The 17,874-nt window shown below is 47.2% G+C and overlaps 1 long non-coding RNA gene across 1 annotated transcript; it reads right to left on the bottom strand.

Annotated features, from left to right (window-relative positions):
• Positions 1-1,019: 1,019 nt before the first annotated feature.
• On the bottom strand, positions 1,020-17,197 carry LOC105712565 (uncharacterized). Its single transcript, XR_001106349.2, has 3 exons — positions 17,093-17,197; positions 12,258-12,446; positions 1,020-1,669 (listed from the first exon to the last, which is right to left on the bottom strand). It is a non-coding gene; the product is annotated as an uncharacterized LOC105712565 (long non-coding RNA).
• Positions 17,198-17,874: the final 677 nt, after the last annotated feature.

Genomic DNA, 17,874 nt, shown 5'->3' with positions numbered 1-17,874 from the left:
TCTCAAACTCCTGACCTCAAGTGATCCTCCTGCCTTCACCTCTCAAAGTGCTGGGATCACAGACGTAAGTGACCACACCCAGCCCCAAGTGTTCTTCTGAAAGAAAGGCAGAAGGGCCATGAAGCTGCCTTTGCAAAGATAATGACAGTGACAGAAGCCTAGCGTGGCTGACTCCATCTTGCCTCTAGCCTCACAGGCTGCTGTCCCTGCTCATTCCTGGGCATAGGCCAATCTAACCATGGGAGGAATTTGTAGTTTCAACCTTGAAGGAAAGAAGAAAAGAGACCCTCCCTAAAACTAAGCCCCTTTTTGCTCAGGGACGGAAGCCTCCTTTGTAAAACTAATAAAAGGCCGTGAGATTAGGATTATAGAAGGACCCTAAGTTCTGCTAAAATGTTACTGTGGTTTTTCTAAACCCTTATTGCGCATGAGTTATGTGACCAGAAGTCACAGATTTGTAACTTCCCCAATTGCTTCTATAGATGACCTCACTATTATAGAACCTAAGATTGGTCTTTTGAGACTTTGTTTCAGACCTTTGGATTCTGGCAATAGACCAAGCCCACCCAAACTCACAACTCAACCAGTCCTGTGGCCCCTACCCAGACAGAGACTGACTCAGCACACAAGGACTGTTTTCTACACCACTAGGATTTCATCTTCAATTAATCAGCATCATGCATTCCATGGCCCTCTGCTCACTAAATTATCCATCAAAACACCAGCCTCTAAGTCCTTGGGGAGGCTGATTGGAGTAATAAACCCCTCTTCTTCCATTTGACTAGCTCTGCATTAATTAAATTCTTTCTCTAATGCAATATTGCAGTCTCAGTGAATTGTTTTATCTGTGCAATGGGCAAGAAAAACCTGTTGGGCAATTATAATCATAGTCAGAGGAGGTGATGTGACCATAGAAGCAAAAGCTGGCTTTGAAGACAGAAGAGGAGTCCTAGCCCAAGATGCCAGGAGTCTCTAGAAGCCAGACTTGTCAAGGAAATGGAGCCTCCAAAAGAACACAGCCCTGTTAACACCTTTATTTTTTGAGTCTTAAGGGAATGTGCTTATGGGGCTTGAGTCATGTGACAGACAGCTGTAACATAGGCAGCTATAAGCTTTGTTTCTGATTAGAGACTAGCTTGCTTCCCTACCTACATTGTTTTGTAAAATGTTGCAAATGACCAAAGGACACCAGGAAAGATCCCTTCCCCCTTCCCTGTTGATCTTAATTGCAAATTAACTTCCCTCTTAGCTTTCTCACACAAAGACCTCATAGCTATCACATTGTCTGAAGATGGAAGGTTGAATACACTCTTTTAAATTGGACAGAAAATGAAAACCAGCTGTAAAGAAAAGAAAACAAGCCATCGGAAAACAAATTGTAACTAATTAAATTGTTGTAGCTCATAAGCCAGCCTTATACAGGAAGTGTTATAATCCTACTTAAATGTCTCTGTTTTCTACATGTATAATCAAGAACTTAACTTTTAACTCTGGAGCACTGATTCCATCTCTCTGCAGTCTTTTTCTCCCAGATGGTCATTCCCAGCTTTTTGCTTGAATACTCTTTAAACTGGATTCTGATCCTTTCAATTATTTCAGAACAGTAGTCATTTGTTACAGCAGGAACAGGAAACTAGTGCAACAACCATGGACAAGTGCATTTCTTCATCTGTAGAGAAAGGATAATCATGTGTATCTCACAGCATTGTTGTAAGCAGCAAACCCAATATTGTATGCACAATGCTCATTATTCAATTAATTGGTACCTATTCTCTCTCATTGTTTAGCACATCACCTTATACCTGGGTAGCACTTTACAGAGCACTTAGGAAACGGGCAGACCAGCCTGGGCAACATAGCAAGACCCTGTTTCTACATTAAAAAAAAAAAAAAAAAGACCAAGCTGGCAGTAGTGGTGCATACCTTTAGTCCCAACTCAGAAGGCTGAGACAGGAGGCTCCCTTGAGTCCAGGCATTCAAGGCTGCAGTGAGCTATGACTGCAACACTGCATTGCAGCCTGGGCAACAGAATGAGACCCTGTCTCTAAATAAATAAATAGAAACATGTAATATGAAATAAAAGCAACCAGTGAGGCAGAGAAGGTTGCTTTTATGAAATATCATTACTTTACATACAACACCATGGAGGCTCACAGAAGTTAAGTAAATTGCCCAAGGTCACACAGCAAACACATTCAACTTGTTTCAGTCTTGACCCTTAGCTGTGTGGATAGCTTACTACACCTATGATTCTCACCAAAAGAATCTGTTAAATATGTAAATGCTCATACTTTACCCGCAAGAAAATCTGATGTGAGGGGGCCCTGGTGGTGCCCAGGAAGCTGCATTCTGTTGAGCTTCCTAGTTTGACATGGGCTGGTCTAGTGACCCCACTTGGAGAAGATCATGCCGCCTAACAGCTGCCGATCTGTTGGATGCTCCCATGAGGTTCCACTTCTTTAAGGAAATGAGAAACTACAGCTCCCTTATCATGTTTTTAACTGTTTATTTCAAAAACTTCCAAACAGACAGGAAAAGACTACATCAACAATCACCCACATCCTCAGCACTTAGATTTTAGAACTGCTAGCTTTTTGTCACATTTGTTGCATCCGTATATCTCTATATATTTTCCTTCTTGGCTGACCATTTTAAAGTATATTACAGATACCATGACATTTTAAAAACTGTGTCTATAAAATAAAGACATTTTCCTACCGTCCACAATAAATTATCACACTTAGGGAAACCCAACAACAATTTTTGGACAACATATATGTACATATTCAAATTTGCCTAATTTCCCCCCAAATGTCTTTCATAGGTGGTTTAAAAAAAACCAGTACTGTGTGCTCTATCAGTTTTGATGTAACTTCTTGAGACAGATCTTGAGGATTTCCAGGGTGATGTGTGGTAGGAGTCCCCCAGGTTTTCTGTACCCTGATGAGTACATGGAGCACAGATTGGTTTTCCCCTGGAGCTCAGGCCAGATGACCCTGCGGCTTCCCTCTGGCCAGCAGAAAGTCTCTCTTGCTGTTAGTGGTGAGGATCAGCCGCACCATGAGGCAGTCATCTGTCACTATGATGACCTGGAAAGCCGAGAGCTCAATAACTAATAGGGGCTAGGTGACCCCCAGACACATAGCTGAAATATGCTCAGAACCACCACATGAATACAACTGTGAGGCTGTAGAACCCTTTCCTAGAGTTATTTCTATACTTGTTGATTAAGCAGCAAGCATAGGAAAGAGTTCTGCAGCCTTACAGCTGCCACAATCATCTCACATGCCACGCTTGTGCTCTAAAACCTTCCATGGCTCTTCGTTGCCTACAGAGTCAAGCCTAAACTGCATCACATGGCATGCCAAGACTGCTTTTTCTGTTCCAGAATCTGTCCCTCTATTTGGCTATTCTTCATTTTTCAGGTAAGTGAGGGAAGTATGGGAAGGAGAAGAGACAGAATTCTCCAGGCAGAAGGAACAGCATGCGTGAAGGTATGAGGTAGCACAGAACAAGGAACTGGGGGTGTGACATGGATGAGACCACATTCCTACCCTAGAACACACAGTCTGGAAGGGGAGGCAGAGGCATCCCAAGTTTAATAAACAGCGACTGGGTGTTCTGTGCTGTGGGGACTCAGAGGAGGAGTGGGGAGGCTCCAAGAGGGTGTCTTCAAGGAGGTGATAATGGAGTAGAACCTCAAGAGGTTAGAATTTTACAGGCAGGGAAAAGAGGATATTGCGTCCTATCAGTGGGAGCACCAGGAGCCAAGGTGCGGAGGTGGGAAATTGTATTACAGATTGGGTGATGACCGGTCATCAGCTGTGACTGGAGCATAGAGAGCGTATGTTAAGGATTGACAGGTTTTGATCTATTCTTACTCCAGTTTCTCAGAAATGTATCTACTCTCAGGATGTCAGGCACTAACCATATGCTGATGACTCTCAAAACTCCATCTCCGACATACAACTCTCTCTTAAGCTTCAGATGTGTATATACGACTGCTAAATGATCATCTCCACTTGACTCCTACAGATACCAAGACGTCAATAGGTCTAACCTAAATTACCCATTAAGCCAGTTCCTACACAAGTGTCTTAGTCCATTTAGTGTTGCTGTAAAGGAATACCTGAGGCTGGGTAATTTTAAAGAAAAGAGGTTTATCTGGCTCATGGATCTGCAGGCTATACAAGCATGACACCAGCATCTTCTCAGCTTCTGGTGATGGCTTCAAGCTGCTTCTACTCATGGCAAAAGCTGAAGGGGAACTGGAATGTGCAGAGATCACATGGAGAGAGAGAGAGAGAGCAAAAGAGAGAAGGGAGATGCCAGGCTCCTTTGACAAACCTACTCTTTTGGGAGCTGAGTGAGAATTCACTCATTACTACTGGGAGGGCACTAAGTCATTCATGAGGGATCTGCCCCCATGACCCAAACACCTCCCACCAGACCCCACTCCAACACTGGGGATCACATTTCAACATGAGGCTTTGGGGGAACAAACATTCAAACTATAGCAAGAGCTATTTATTTTAGGGAGTCATGTCATCTACCAAATGCTCAAGCTGCAAACTTTGGAACAGTCCTTGACTGCCCATTCCTTTTTCCTCACATCCAAATGATCACTCAGACAGACATGCCCATTTTACTCCTTGAATAATTCTACATTCCACCCTGTTTTCTCCACTCCCAATGCCACTGCCCTAGTTCAGACCATACTCATCCTCAACCATGCTCAGGTTAGGATCAAGGCGTCAGTCTCCCAGCTGGTCCCCCTGCCTCTAGCACTGACTCCTTCCATCCAGTCTCCACACTGCAAATCACAGTGGTCTTCCCAAAGTGCAAATTTGACCATGTCTTTCCCTGTATTCCCACACACATATGCCTCTTAAGTTGCTTCAGCATGCTCCCAACTGCTCTCGGAACGAAGTCCAAAACCTTAACGCGGTTACTCCCCCGTGTCTCTCCAGGCTCATGGCTCTCACCTCTCCCTTTCAATCCCCCAGCCCTCTTCCTCTATCCCCCCTTTCTTTCTCAGTTCTTGGAAGAAGCCCTGGAATACTCTTCAGTTCCCAACTTGCTGCTCCAGGTCATTCTTTCCCCATAGGAAACAGTGTGCCCGCCACACTCCCTAGGTGCTGATAGAACCACAGGTATCAAGGCGCAACTTCAGATGGGGACCAACTTTCCCAGGAATTCTGGAGCCTAAAGAAATTGTTATTAGCCCAAAGAAGAAAAATGTAAAAATCAACCCAAAACTTGAAGCTAGTTATCTCTAAACATTTTCCGTCAACACCAACATGTAGCAGGAGCTCTGGGAGGACATGGGGCACCTTTCTCCGTGGCACACATGGGTAGTGTCTTCTTTGCTGGCAACATGATGTGACACTACTCATTCTTCACCGTCAGCACTGAAAATCACAGGCTCCCTAGAAAATGGTCCAAGTGCCCAGAAATCCAAGTATAGAATGTTGATTTACTTTTATGTACCTATTTGGAGCAGGATAATGTATACTGTGAATGGAAAATAGATCTCATAATCCCAGAATCACTAAGCCAAAGGGAAAAGTCAAGTGGGAACAGTGTCAGGCAAACTTGCCTCCTATTTTATTCCTAAATAAGATAGCTACAAAGGTTTAAAAAAAAAAAAAAAAAGCTACATACCTCCCTCAAAATTTGCCCACAAATAAATTCCTTCTGGGCTTCAAGATCTTTACTCTAAAACAGTTCTCTTGAATTTCACCGTGGCAATCTAAACTGATGGCTTATCTTCACAGGTGCAGGACAAAGGACAGAACTCAAAGTCATCCCTCTGCCCACAAATGCATATCTGATTGTTTCCTCTGCCCCAGTGTTTATGTAAAAATGCAGCTTCACTGAGCCAGACTAAGGCATGAGTGGCTATTCCTTTACCTCCCCTCACACGTAAATTAAATATTCAGTGAAAGGCTGATCAAAGACTCCAAAGAATGCAATCGTTTGTCTCTTATCCACCTATGACCTGGAAGATCCTGCTTTGAGTTGTCCTACCTTTCCAATGTGAAAGGTAGGACAATGTGAACCAATGTGCATCTTACACGTATTGATTGATGTCTCGTGTCTCTCTGAAATGTATAAAATCAAGCTGTGCCCTGACCACCTTGGGCGCGTGGCATCAGGACCTCTTGAGGCTGTGTCCTTAGCCTTGGCAAAATAAATGTGGGCAGCTCCACCTCTGTAGCTTTGCAGGGTACAGCCTCCCTCCTGGCTGCTTTCACAGGCTGGCGTTGAGTGTCTGCACCTTTTCCAGCCACACAGTGCAAGCTATCAGTGGATCTGTCATTCTGGGCTCTGGAGAATGGTGGCCCTCTTCTCACAGCTCCACTAGGCAGTGCCCCAGTAGGGACTCTGTGTGGGGGCTCTGACCCCACATTTCCCTTCCTCACTTCCCTAGTAGAGGTTCTCCATGAGAGCCCTGCCCCTGCAGCAAACCTTTGCCTGACATCCAAGCATTTCCATACGTCCTCTGAAATGTAGGCAGAGGTTCCCAAACCTCAGTTCTTGATTTCTGTGAACTCTCAGGCTCGGCACCACATGGAAGCTGCCAAAGCTTGAGGCTTGCACCCTCTGAAGCCACGACCAGAGCTCCACATTGGCTCCTTTTAGCCACAGCTGGAGCAGCTGGGACACAGGGCACCAAGTTCCTAGACTGCACACAGTACAGAGACCCTGAGCCTGGCCCAAGAAACCACTTTTTCCTCCTGGGCCTCCAGGAGGCTGGGTCTGAACATCAGAAGAGTTGCAGGAAAATTGGCAGGAGTGTGCAGAGCACGTAAGGAAGGGAGTCCTATGGGTATTAGTTGGAGAAGGATTAAATGCAAAACTTGATCAAGGAGAATGTAATGATATGGGTGGATTCAGTCAAGATTCAGGATTTACTGTGCTGGCTTGAGCACCTGGGAGTGGTCTTCATAACTACGCTGGCTAGCAGAAGTCTCATTCAACAGTGGCTGGCAGTTAATGAGGACTTTTCTAGCATTCTAAAGAAAAGGAAACTGAAGGCTTAGGAAGTTGGGAATGTTGGAGAGGATCTATTCTGTGCAACATTCTTAACCACGCCTTAACCACACTCCCCAGGAAGGCCAGAGGACACTCCCTTCAAAGGCCATAAGAATTCCATTAGTGAAATGTTCACAGGCATCCTGAAAAAGCACTTCTTGGCTGTTTTCTGTAAGCAGGAAATGACACTGGGAGAGGCTGCAATGGAATTAAGCTCCATGATTGTAATGGAAAAAAATGGAATCCCAGAGTAGTAGAAGCCAGATGTCTCAAAGGCACAAGGGACACAATTACCCTAATGAGCTGCAGGACTGGTATGGTAATTGGAGCGTTTTATCCTATAAGGATCTGTGGCACGGGCTAACTAATCATGGAGTGCCTAGGATTGCAATAGATACGCAGACGATTAGGGTGCTGCTTGACGTATGTTAGCAGAAAGCTTCTGAGGCTGGCGGGCAGAATCATACTGGGAATTTACCTAGTGTTCAGACCCCAAAACCCAGAGACCCAGAATCCCCTGGTTTTGGGAGAGGGAGGAACAGTCTCTTCCGACAAGTGCCCTGCAATGTGGCCATAGGCATATACTGTGAATCTTGCTGCAATCCTCCAGAGAGACCAGAGATCATTTAGCAGAATGAGAAGGGGAAATATCTAGACCTTCCAGGGACTATTTTATGCTATTTCTGAACTCATGCTAACCACCAGAGTCTCAAATTGCCATTGTAGTCCACAAGTCAGAATGAGCTCACGGAGACCAGGTGATAAGTGGAATAGTGGCCCAAGTCTATCTTACAGTGGGTCCAGTAGGACTGAAGATGTATCCTGCAGCTACTTTTCCAGGCCCAGAAAGTATGATAGTAATAGATATATTAAGCAGAATTTTATCTGGAATGGCAGGAGGGACCAAGTAGTAGCTGCTCACTTCCAAATGGAACTGTCTTCTCCCACACTGCAAAGATGGTGAATCCAAAGATATATAACCATGGGGGAATTACAGGATTAGTGCAGTCATCACATGCTTAAAAGATGCAGGACTGGTGAATCTTACCACATTAATATTTAACTCATATGTGTGGCTGGCACAAAAGCCAGATGGATGATAGAGAATTATGCAGATTATAGAGAATTTAGTCATATTGGTGATGCCAATTGTAATTGCAGTTTCAAATGAGTATTACCGTAGCAATTAAAAAATGCCCCTGGCACCTGGTACACAGCTATAGTCCTAGAAAGTGCTTTTTCTTCCATTTCCACCAGTGAAGCTGATTATCTTCATATGGCAGAGCCAACAGTACCCATTCATCAGAGGCCATACGCCAGGGCTGTATCAGTGATCTGCTCTCTGTTGTGATATAGTCCACAAGAACTTGACATCTTGATCTCTTAGAGAACACCACTGTTTCACTGGTGACATAATGTTAATTGGACCTGGTGAACAGGAAGCAGCACATATTTTAGATGGCCTAGTAAGATACACGCCTGCAGGAGATGGGAGATAAACCCCGTGAAAGTGTAGGAGTTTCCATATTGTAAAGTTTCTGGGCTTCTGGGGCCTGGCAAATGTTAGGATTGAGTGGCAAATTGCTACATCTTATACTTCCTACCACTAACAAGGGATACAACATTTAGTGGACCTGTGGGTTTCAGTCATTCTTGGTTATGCTGCTCTGAGCATTTAAGCTGCCAGTTATAAGGGACGTGAGACCAAAATGTTCTCTGGTTATGATGCAAGGTTCTCTGCCTCTTGGTGTCTATGAATAAGCAGACCCGGTAGCAGAGGAAGCATTTTAATGTAGCCTATTGATATGGTTTGGCTGTGTCCCCACCCAAATCTCATGGCAAATTGTTGCGGGAGGGACCTTCTGGGAGGTGATTGGATAGTGGGGATGGATTTTCCCTTTGCTGTTTGGTGAGTGAGTTCTCATGAGATCTGGTTGTTTAAAAGTGTGTAGTACTGTCCCCTCGGCTCTTTCTCTTGCTTGCTACCATGTGAAGAAAGTGCTTGCTTCCCCTTCATCCTTTGCCATGATTGTATGTTTCCTGAGGCTTCCCAAACCATGCTTCTTGTACAGCCTGTGGACCTGTGAGTCAATAAAACCTCTTTTCCTCATAAATTACCCAGTTTCAGGTATGTCTTTATAGCAGTGTGAGAACAGATGAATACACTTATATAAAATGTAATCAGTATCCCTGGAGGACTCCAACAAAATTACATGCAGATACCAAGGCTTTGGGTATAAGGCCTCTTTTGCTGATATTTGCAAAGCAGCTTCTTGCTTGCCACTAGGCTCTGGCAGACAGTGAATTCCTCCCTGGTCACAGGATAGCAAGCAACTATGTGACCAGGGCCAGCCATCATGACCTGAGCATTATCTCACCTACAAAATCAGCCCCAAGTAAATTGCATAAACAGTATGCTGACAAATTTCATATGTCAACTTGACTGGTGCACAGTGCCTAGATATTTAGTCAAATATTATTCCCATATGTTTATATGAGGGTGTTTTGGGATGAGAAAACTTTGAATCCATAGATTTAGTAAAGCAGATTGCCCTCCATAATGTGGGTGGGCCTCATGTAATCAGCTGAAGGCCGGAATAGAACAAAAGGCTCACCTTGCCCAAGCAGGTGGGGATTCACCAGCAGACTGTCTTTTTTTTTTGCGACGGAGTTTCGCTCTTTTTACCCAGGCTGGAGTGCAATGGCGTGATCTCGGCTCACCGCAACCTCCGCCTCCTGGGTTCAGGCAATTCTCCTGCCTCAGCCTCCTGAGTAGCTGGGATTACAGGCATGCGCCACCATGCCCAGCTAATTTTTTGTATTTTTAGTAGAGACGGGGTTTCGCCATGTTGACCAGGATGGTCTCAAATCTCTTGATCTCGTGATCCACCCGCCTCGGCCTCCCAAAGTGCTGAGCAGACTGTCTTTGGACTCAAACTGCAACCTTTTCCTGAGTCCGCTGAGCTACCGCCATCAGATTTTGGACTCACCAGGCCTTCACAATTGAGTAAGCCAATTCCTTACAACAGATCGTTCTATATATATGTATGTTCTATTGGCTTCATTTCTTGGAAAACCCTAATTGAAGCAGATAGCTCAGACTCTTGGAAACTGTTCCTATTACTTACTTGCCTTTCCCACAACTTACATTTTTGGCTTTGTAGAAATCCCCTATGACTAATTAATGAAGAGAAAAACCCAGGCTTGGTTTAAAGTCACACAGCATCAGCCAGGAGCAGATGGCCAGTGTCATTGTATCCCTATTCAGAGGTGACTGTGAAAGTGAGTAGTGAAGGAAAATCATCCCAGTGGGCAGCACTTTGGGAAAGACATCAGATTATTCACTTCCAATGGAACGAGAAATGGTCTGGAGTACACACCTACACAGATTCATGAGCAGACACTAGTGGGTTGGCCAACTGGTCAAGGACTGAAGAAAAAGGTTGTAATACTGGTGACAAGGAGGTCTGGGGGAGGGTATGCCGATAAACTTCACTAAGCACAGATTGTGAAGACATTTGTGTCCTACATGACTGCCTACCAGAGGGCATCGCTGGACTTAATCACTGAGACCATGTATGAGGTGGCTTGTTCCGCCTCTACTCTGGGATGAAGACTGATAGTCTTAACAATGTGTAGCCAATAGCAGAAGTCTCTGCTGAGTTCCCCATGTGACATCAATGCTCCTAGACATACGACCTGGTTATGTCCGCATAAGCCCATTGCAAGTTGAAAATATCCTAAGTTGAAAATGTGTTTAATGCACCTAACCCACCAGACGTCACAGCGTAGCCTGCCCACCTTAGCCCTGCTCAGACACTTCCACTGGCTAGGCGTTGGGCAAAGCCATCTGGCCACACAGTGCACTGTAGAGTGTTGGTTGCTGACCCTTGTGATTACTTGGCTGACCAGGAGCTGCTGCTGCTGCCTCTGCCCAACATCACAAGAGAGTATTGCACCACATATTGCTAGCCCAGGAAAATATCAAAATTCAAAAACTGAAGTACAGATCCTACTGAATGCGTATCACTTTCGCACCATTATAAAAGTGTGTAAGTTGAACTATCGTAAGTCAGGGATGGTCCGTATTACTCCCTCAGCTGAAGTCACCATCAATCTGGAGGCAGATTAATAGTACTAAATCCCTTCGAACACGGTGGGGCAGTGATGGGTCCTTATGTGAACAGATGTCTAATCTACATGTTTTTGGTTTCCCTGTTTGTAACACTCTACCAACACTATCCTTATAGAGTGCCTTATTCATCACTACAGATCGTATTGCCTATGCTTAGAAAACTCATCTTAAGATTTTAAAAAAAGGTGCAGTACATGGTTTCCTTTTATTTTTTGAGACAGGATCTCACTCTGTCACCCAAACTGGAATGCCAGTGGTGCCGTGGCACGAACACAACTCACTGCAGCCTTGACTTCCCAGGCTCAGGTGATCTTCCCACCTCAGTTTCCCAGGTAGCTGGAACTACAAGCACACACACCACCCCGACTAATTTTTTCTATGTTTTGCAGAGATGGGGGTCTCACCACATTGCCTAGGCTGGTCTCAAACTCCTGGCATCAAGTTAGCCTCCTGCCTCGGCCTCCCAAAGTGCTGGGATTACAGGCATGAGCCACCACGCCCAGCCTGTTGCATCCTCTTAAGAGGTATTTGCTTCCCATCCTTGCAACCTTGAGCTCAGTGGGTTTGCAGGTCTTTGTGCGCAAGGGAAGAACAAGGGAACACTGCCAAGGTTCTGTTAAATGGGACGCTGAGACTGCCTTCTAACCATTACAGCCTCTCTTTCTACTAATCCAACGGGCAGAAATGGGGCTCACACTGCTGACCAAGGTATCTGATATGATTAGAAAGGAGAAACTGGCCTGCCACTATACAATGAGGGTAGGGAAGACTTTATGCAGAATCTAGGAATTCAAAAGCCAGTGCTTAGGATTCTCTTCAATCACTGTTCAGTGGAAATCGAGGCAACTTAATAACAACAGGACCACCAAGGATGCTGATCGTGAAGGAATAAAGAACCCTGATAGGTTGAGGTGCCTTCAGAGAACAGGGAATAGGTAGCAGGCAGTAAGAGGAGGCAGCCACTATTAACTTGGCCTCAGAAGCAGGTATAGAAGTGGGCATTGTAGCAGCTTCTATGTTAATTACTTGATGCTATTTCTTCACTTTCACCCCAAAACCTCACATGAAGAACATCGTGGCTTACCCTTTAGGTTTGAGATGCAGCATGATGTTAGCGACCTGCCGTCATTCAGTGGAAGGTGAAGGTGCGGGGTGGTCTCTTCTCCACTCTCTACTCTGTGTCCCACAGGCGGGCCTTTGCAGACTGTGCCAGTGGGTTCCATGGTCTTCAGCAGCTACGTGGGTTTGGCCAGAGGCAGGCACTAGCAGGAGACTGGAGGTAGGAGGACAGTGGGCTTTAGCATTGTTTCCACCTGCTCCTTCCCACTGGATTGCACATTGCCAGTGGCCCCAACACTGTACCAAAGGTGACAGCTTTCACTACACAGAGTTTCATTCCCCAGGTCCAGATACCTGTTCCCTCCCTTTGCTCCTTCTCTTTAAGCCTAGAGGGAGTAATGTCTCCCTCCTATTGTAGTGCTCCTTTAACCATTTTTGACTTCCTTTAACTCTGTAAACTCTTGTCAATAATTTTTTTATTATGCTGGGCTGGGCATGGTGGCTCATACCTATAATCCCAGCACCTTGGGAGGCCGAGCTAGGTAAATCACTTGAGGCAAGGAGTTCAAGACCAGCCTGGGCAACATAGCAAGACCCCAGCTAATTAAAAATTAGCTGGGCATGGTGGTGCACACCTGGAGTCCCAGCTACTTGGGAGGCTGAGGCAGGAAGATTGCTTGAGTCCAGGAGTTTCAAGGTGCAGTGAGCAATGATCACACCACTGCACTCCAGCCTGGGCAACAGAGCAAGACCCTGTCTCTAAAAAAGGAATTAAATATTTTAAAAACTTTTCTCAGTTGCTCCATTTGAATTGCCTATGACAAACCTCTCTGATACACCCTGGCACGGTCCAGCTGAATTTAGAATAGAACTTGTAAGGTTTCAATGAGAGGCAACGGAGGCCGGTTACTGGAATGAAGAAATTCAACCGGCTCCTGGGCAAGGTTCTGCAGTCCGTCAGGAGGTGCCGGAGAAGTCGCTCGGACGCCGCTCAGACCTGGGCTTTTATAGGGCGTGGAGGCGTTCCGATTGGCTGTGGGGAAACCGGACGTGGATGGGGCCAGCTGCCATTGGCAGGTAGGCGGGATTTCCGGTGAGCAGTCCACCCAGGGGGAGTGGAGCCTGAATGGGACAAAATGCTTTTGGGCAGGTCCTGGCGGGGCTTCTTTTGAATTTTGGCGAGGTTCTTTAACTGAGAGCTAGGTGCTGAGTGCAGAGCTTGGTGCCGGGCATGGAGTGGTGCTGTGGTTTCTAGGCGCGGAGTGGGGTGGGCGTGTCCGAGCTCCCGGAGAGGGAGCGGGTGTGTCCGAACTCCCGGGGAGGCGACCGGCCTTACAGAACTCTTCCTTCAGACTACTGCCAGTTCTCGCCGGTTCTGAGCAGGCCTGATTCATACTTCCTGGATCTATGAGTCACCTTTCCGTATCCTGTATAAAGGTCTTCAGCCCTACACATATGTAGACACCTCTCCACCAGCTTTCTGACTAGATAATCAGGAAGTCATCCAACAAGGCTCTCCTATTCTCAACTGGCTCACCCATGAGCTTGCTTCCTGGAAGGTTCTAGAGCATATGGTCTTGATCACTAAAGCACCTTAGGAAGAAAGTTTTGAATGGTGAGCAAACTAGAAAGCGGCAAATGAGTTGCAGGCATGCCATGCAAGATGATCCCCTCATCCTTCAGGGCAGCTGAGCAGGACCTGGAGCAGCTGGAGGAGCCTCACTTAATGCTCCTGGGAGGGCAGCCAGGGGGCCTGGGGTCTGCAGGCATGACCCAGGGTCCTGCAGGCGGCACGCACAATGTGCAGTCGCCCCACCTGTTGCTTAATCTGAATGGTGGTTACACCAGCGTTTTCTGCTTGTGAAAATGTGTCAAGTTGTATACTTATGTATACTCATATATGTGTTTATTACAGAGTTCTAAATGAAATGGCAGGGAGCGCATACTAATAACAGATACTTGGTAGTCAGGCACAGGCATAGAAAACAGAAAGCAAAAACAAAACTCCAGAGGCCCTAGCCGCCCACAGCCTCAATATGAAATAGCAAGTTAGTGTCATTAGAAGCAAAGAAACAAAGTGAGCTGATGACTGGACTATAGCAAAGGATACCTGTGTGACTTACAGAGATTGGAAAGTAATTCTCCTCTGATACAATGTAGCAACTCAAGCCCTGATTAGAATAATGAGTAGTTTTGATTAACATCCTTTTTTTTTTTTTTTTTTGAGAAGGAGTTTCACTTTTGTTGCCCAGGCTGGAGTATAATGGCGTGATCTCGGCTCACCACAACCTCCGTCTCCCAGGTTCAAGCGATTCTGCTGCCTCAGCCTCCCAAGTAGCTGGGACTAAAGGCATGAGCCACCACGCCTGGCTAATTTTGTATTTTTAGTAGAGACGGGGTTTCTCCATGTTGGTAAGGCTGGTCTCGAACTCCCAACCTCAGGTGATCCACCCGCCTCGGCCTCCCAAAGTGCTGGGATTACAGGAGTGAACCACCGTGCCCGGCCACGTCCTTTAGAAGAACATTTAAAACTAGAAGGTATTCAGAGAGGGGCAATAGAGATGATTAAAGAAATAAAATATAGCTCTCAAAAAAAAAAAAAGTAACACTTTTTTTAAAAAATTGGGTGCTGCTCCTCTCATCCTGATAAATGGTCATATGACTTTCCTACCCTTTCCTTGAATTCTTTGTTTCTTTTCCCTTTTCTTTATTGGCAAATGGACTTCGAAGAGTGGGATAAGTTGGTTGAAGATAATGCATTGAGCAGATATATCAATGCCATTAAAAAAAAAAAAAAAGCACTAGCTAGGCCGGGCGCGGTGGCTCATGCCTGTAATCTCAGCACTTTGGGAGGCCAAGGTAGGCAGATCACCTGAGGTCAAGAGTTTGAGACCAGTCTGGCCAACATGGTAAAACCCCATCTCTACTAAAAATACAAAATTAGCTGGGTGTGGTGGTGGTCACCTGTAATCCCAGCTACTCAGGAGGCTGAGGCAGGAGAATTGCTTGAACCTGGGAGACGGAGGTTGCAGTGAGCCAAGACGTGCCACTGCACTGGGCAACAAAGAGCAAAACTCCGTCAAAAAAAAGCACTAGCTAAAGTAATTAGGGGTTCTTAGCTTAAAGAAGAGAAGGCTTAATTGGTCTTAAAATAGCTGAAGATTTTTGAGAAGCAAGGTTATCCGTCATCCTGCGCCTCAGACAAATAGAAGTAAATAATCTTCAAGCAGATTTCAGCAAGACATCAGAAAACTAGCTAAAGCATGAATCACAAGGTCTGGGGACACTCAAGAGGAGAATTAGGATATTTTGACTAGGCTAGGTTTTTTCTAACGTCCTAATTTTTATTATCTCATGAGTAATTAGTTCGATTTTATTTATAACGACAATAGTTAAGTCTGTGATGCCTTAGAGCTCTCCTGGAGGGGCCCTTGGACAGCATTTGCCTCGGCTTGGAGCCCTGCTTTTGAATTGGTACTGCCAGGGGGAGATCGGATTTGCAGAGGATGCCCCGAGGCAGCCGGTGGGCAGGCTGTGACCTGCAGCCCCTCTGCTCCCCAGGGGCCTTCGAGGCCAGGCCTGAGGATGCGGGCTGGAACTGGGGCTGCCGGCTGTCACCAGTCACCATGTTGACCTCAGAGCCAGCTGGTGACCTCACAGCCAGCAGCTGCTCTCCCCGCTAAGGTGAAGGTGTCTGAATGGCTTCCGAGGTGGGTCCCTGGGCGGTGGGCAGCCCCAGGTGAGGCCTGAAGCTGGGGAGGGTCCTGGCCAGTTATTTAGCCGAGCCCATCACCTCTTCTGGGGATCCCGGCAGAAGTCGGGGCTCGCCTCAGAAGAGGTTTTGCTGGAGCAGTCTGAGAAATTTCGCCCGGCACTTACGCTCCTCTGCTGACGTCCCCTTGCCCAGGGAAAGTTGCTGAGGCCTGGAAAAGAGACCACAGTGGGAGACCATTTTTCCCCGTGAAAACTGAATTATGTGGAATCCCAGGTTCAGGGCAAGACTCTATCCCGTCAGCCTGGTGTTTTGTCCATTTTTGAGCTGTTGCCAGGAGGAGACCTGGACCCTCGAGACCTGAATCTAGAAGCGGCCTCTGCTCTTTGTCCCAACAACCTGCAACCCCTTGAGCATCCCCGTTTCCCCAACACCCCCGGCGCCCAGCCCCACACATCCAACCCCTCCACCGCAAGCTGCAGGGCCGGCACCCCCTGCCTGGCACCTGGCGCCTGGCACACACACAGCAGGGCCGGGCCAGTGCCCGCGGGAGCCTAACAGCTGGCAGGCCACCTCTCAGCACGGCTGGGCTTCAGGGGAGAGGGGAGGCCGGTGTGGGGAGGGGGGTTCTCGATGGAGACTCCAGCAAGACATCTGCTGCCCTGGCCGCGAGATCTGAAGGGCGGATGCAAGAAGAGACAGCGTGGGGGTGGCAGGACAGCCCCTACCCTGCAGCTCTGCCAAGCACTGGCTCCCACTCTCAGAGGTGGCCACAGCCTGTCCCTTTCAAGGCCTGGCTCCTCTCCCCTCCCCCTGTCAGCTGGCGTCTCAGGAAAGAAGTATCACAAGCAAACTGCTACGGAAAAACAAAGCTGTCTGCTGGCCGCCGGCCAGGCCTGCGCTGCCGCCCCTGCAGCCGGTCTAGGCTCCCCGCTGAACCCCACTCAAGTCCACAGGCCCTTCCCGGACATGTGGATCCCCAGCCCCGAGCAGCCACTGGACCCGGGCCAGCTCAGGGGAGGACACCTCCCTGCTTCTCCAGCCCCATGTGACGCCCCTATCCCATGCTGGGAGGATGGATGGGCTCAAGATCTGTAGGCCCAGTGCCCGCCTCAGGGAGGGAGGGACTGATGAACGAGGGGACTCACCTTCCCACTAATTCATGAGCCTGGAGCCTCCCCTGCGGCTCCTGTGGAAGCAGCCCCTCCGCCCCATCTGCTTTTCTCTTCTCTGGGCCTTCGCTCCTGGGTGCGGGGAGCTTCAGTCCTATGAGCTGCTGAAATTGGTGTTAGGGTGATGGGCTGCCTCAGGCATCCAGTTCTATTTCTGGGAGCCTGGTTAGAAGAAAGAAACTGTCAGGCCAGCTGTGGGTGCAGTAGCTTATGCCTGTAATCCCAGTGCTTTGGGAGACTAAGGTGGGAGGATCTCTTGAGGCCAGGAGCTAGAGACCAGCCTGGGTAAGGTAGGGAGACTCTGTCTCTACCAAAAAAAATAAAACAAACAAACAAAAATTAGCCATATGTGGTGGTACACCTGTAGTCCGAGCTACTCGGGAGGCTGAGGTGGAAGGATCCCTTGAGCCCAAGAGTTCCAGGCTGCAGTGAGCCATGATCGCACCACTGTGCTCCAGCCTGGGTGGCAGAGCAACACCTTGTCTCTAAAACAAAAAGGAAAAAAAGAAACTGTCATCACCCCATGATTAGCAGAGGGATTTAAACATGAACTAGCAGTTCTGGCCCTTGGCCTTGAGGAAGAACGGTTTATAAGCTGACTGAGGAGGTCCAAACATTGATGTCGTCCATGACTCTCAGGCAATCTGGGATTTTCTTTTCTCCAGGAACGCTGCTGATTGTGTCCAGGATATGAAAGCAGTGCTCTTGGGGAAGCCGGGCAGAGGGACAGGCACAGGCAGTGCCAAAAGTGACCTCTA

This window comes from Aotus nancymaae, unplaced genomic scaffold (genome assembly GCF_030222135.1).
Source record: "Aotus nancymaae isolate 86718 unplaced genomic scaffold, 86718_ANA_hifiasm-v0.15.2.pri h1tg000077l, whole genome shotgun sequence".
In the NCBI taxonomy this organism is placed as follows: Eukaryota; Metazoa; Chordata; class Mammalia; order Primates; family Aotidae; genus Aotus; species Aotus nancymaae.
Note: the sequence above shows the minus strand (reverse complement) of the source record. Positions and strands in the feature narration are given on the sequence as shown.